This window comes from Suncus etruscus, chromosome 3, assembly GCF_024139225.1.
Source record: "Suncus etruscus isolate mSunEtr1 chromosome 3, mSunEtr1.pri.cur, whole genome shotgun sequence".
Lineage (NCBI taxonomy): Eukaryota > Metazoa > Chordata > Mammalia > Eulipotyphla > Soricidae > Suncus > Suncus etruscus.
This window is the reverse complement of record NC_064850.1, coordinates 87,352,997-87,356,324: the sequence shown is the minus strand read 5'-3', so window position 1 is coordinate 87,356,324 and position 3,328 is coordinate 87,352,997.

Here is a 3,328-nt window from a genome sequence, read left to right as displayed (position 1 = left end):
TCTCAAACTGAGGTTGAAAGCCTCTTGAAGGACTCCGCCCATTTTCAGCTTATTTGATTGTTTTTTATCCCATTCTATTGCTTTTCTTTCCTTCAAGCAAAACCACATAACTCTATTTATCTAGCTTAGCCTCCCAAATAGAGGGAGAAACAAGGGACCAAACAGATGTATGATCACTGATAATAAGCTAGACAAAGAGGGGACCACCTACTCTAGCAGCCCAGGGGGTGATGGTGGGGGATATGGTTTGCAGAAAGGGAATGGGGAAGGGGGAAGGACAAAGTTGGTGGTGGGTATTCTCCTGACTCAATGTTAATATGTACCTAAAATACTGCTGTGAAAGATATGTAAGCCAATATGATCAAAATAAAAATTAAAAAAAATAAAAAAGATGCTGGGTGTTCACTGCAATGAATATACATTTTTAAAACAGTAGTGCTTTTGTGTTCTCCAAATAAACAGCAGTAGGAGTGGAATTGCTGATTGTATATTGTATGTCATTTTTAGTATCATGAAAAACTTTCCTTCTTATTTTCATAGAGATTAGACCCATCTATATCCCAACAATGAAGGAGGTAATATACTTACACCATATCCTTGCCAACACTTACAGGTATATGTGAAATAACATCCCATTTTAGTTTGTTATTTTAATTTTGGGTTGTGCCCATGCTACTCAAGTTACATTTGGTGCCAGGGATCAAACATGAGCCTCTCACATGCAAATTATACCCCTTTCCTTTGGACTATCCCTTTGGCCCAACTTTTAATATTTATTTTCACTGTTCTGATAATAAATGATGCTGAACTTTTTTTTTTTTTTTTTTTTTTTGCTTTAGGGGATACATCTTGTAGTCTTTGGGCCTACTTCTGGTGCAGTGTTTGAGAGTTGCTCTCAGGAGGACTTCATAGTGGGAGAAACAGAGATAGAACATAAGTTCTGGCAAGTGAAGCATGAACTCCAACTCATTGTGCTATCTCCCCAGCCATAGTAATGAGCATTGTTTGGTTTGGTTTGATTTGGTTTAGATAACATACCCAGTGGTTCTCAGAAACTAATCCTGGTGCCCAGGGTTCACTCCTGGCAGAAAGCATTGAAAATCAAATGTGTCTACTATGCAAATCATGTGTTCAGTCTGCAAATCTCTGACTAATATTCACACTTTAAACTCAACTCAATTATATTTAATATTTTAAAGAGGGTGATAAATACATAAATGCAATGTATATTATTATCTGTCTCCAAAGCCACTCTTTGGTGATATCTGGCCCAGCACCACTTGGACTCAACTGAGCAGGAGACCAAACAAGCTGGTGTTTGGCTTCAGAAACCAGTGTCAGGAATCAAACCTGGGGTGTCATACATGTGGTACCGCCAAGCCACATTCCCAGCCCTTATTATTTGTACTCCTTTCTATATATGGAGGAATTTGTAATACTGCTTTTAAGTGTAGTTTTTCACTTGTGTGATGGTGTTTAAATTAAGGATTAGTAAAAGAACAAAACATTCACTCTGAACTTTGAAAAATGTTGGCACATGACTGTGGCACAATACAATGTGGTTCTTGTTACAAGTAACTATGTGACCCTCCTACGTACTATATGGCACTTCTCTAGAGAATCCCCCCCCCTCCAAATTGTATTTTTTAAATGGCAGAGTCTATTGTACCAGGAAATGTGGAATGAAAAGCTTCTTCTGGCTATAAGTAATCTAGTATGTATGTCTCTGTGTCCCGAGTGAGATCCTTCCCTTTGTGTTTGTGGCGAAGTACAACAGTAACCTTGAGGAACTGCTCTCTTCTCAGTACTCAGGGAACAATGTGGTAACAGAGTTAAAATCTGTGGTTCCAACATAAAATCATACTCTCTAGTCCTTTATGTTATCTTCCTAGTGTCCTAAGATGTATTTTTGTTGTTCTTTCAAAAAGAATCTATTCGACACAGCTGACCCAGGAGGACCTGGGTTCAATCTCTAGCACCCCATATAGTCCCCTGAGCCAGTAGCAATTTCTGAGTGCATAGCCAGGAGTAACCTCTGAGTGTCACTCAGAGGTATTTGTGTCACTGGGTGTGACACAAATACCCCCCCAAAGATCTATTTTGAATAGTTTAGCTTGTGGATACTTCAAAATTATTTGTACATAATTTTTCTAAAACCTCTTTCATTTATTTGCCTAGGATTACAAAAATCTACTGTTAACACGAACACTCAAAAAAATCCTCTATGGAGCAAACATTCTGAGCTCTGTGTGTGTGTGTGTGTGTGTGTGAGAGAGAGAGAGAGAGAGAGAGAGAGAGAGAGAGAGAGAGAGAGAGAGAGATGGGACTCATACCCAGAAGTGCTCAGGGTTTACTGGCTCTGTGCCAGGAGATTCTACAGTGTAGAGATTGAAAAGAGCTTGTCTCACGCAAGCTAAGTATATAGCCCCTTGTACTATCTCTCCTGCCCTGGGCTGATATGTCAAAGAAATATCTTTAGACAGGGCAATATTATTCCAACATTAACTTTTTAATTCATTGTAGTTTAGGTAACATGTTTCAAATAGGTAAGTTAGGTGACATTTCTATACATGTGTTAAGTGATGTACATATACAAAGTTACTGCACCTTCACCTCCACTATCCTTGTGTCATTTCTAACTCATCTCTGCCTCTTGCCCACTTCTCCCAATGCTTAGTAATCTCAGTTTTATAACCAAAGGCCAAGTATTTGTAAACATTTGATATTATCACAACTGTAGATTAAGTTACACCAGTGTACAAGAGAGCTCCCAATCCTCAATAAATCTTGATTTGAAGTGGTCACAGCGGACCACATTCTGCAGTTCTCAGGCCTCCCTGGCCACTTCCAAGGGATATGAGGGGCCACCATGATCACACTCTACATCCGGGGGTAAGAGGAGCCATGTAGCATGGTAACCTCATGCTATGAATGTGTTCTACCATCCCATCCCCAAAGAATCTCAAAACAATTGTAATCAAATCCTACACTTCAAGCAAATTAAGATTGGCAAGGTTTTATTTTTTCCTTTTATTGCCCCTCATGTGGGGAGAGATACATCAAAGCATAAAGAAATGTTAGAAGCTTGACAGGACAGTAGTCTGGACCCCTACTTCACCCCTGCTCTACATCTGGAAGCTGCAGCTCAAGACCACAATCCCCACTAGGCTTTGCGGGTCAGGGGCGGGGTCATCTGGGCCATGATTGGCCACCCTAAGAATGGGGTGTGGCTAAAGCAGTTGCGGGGAATTAAAAAGAAGACTTGGGTTACTTAGGTATTTAAGTATTTAGGTCAAAACTTATGTTCCGTGGTAACACACAGAGAAGT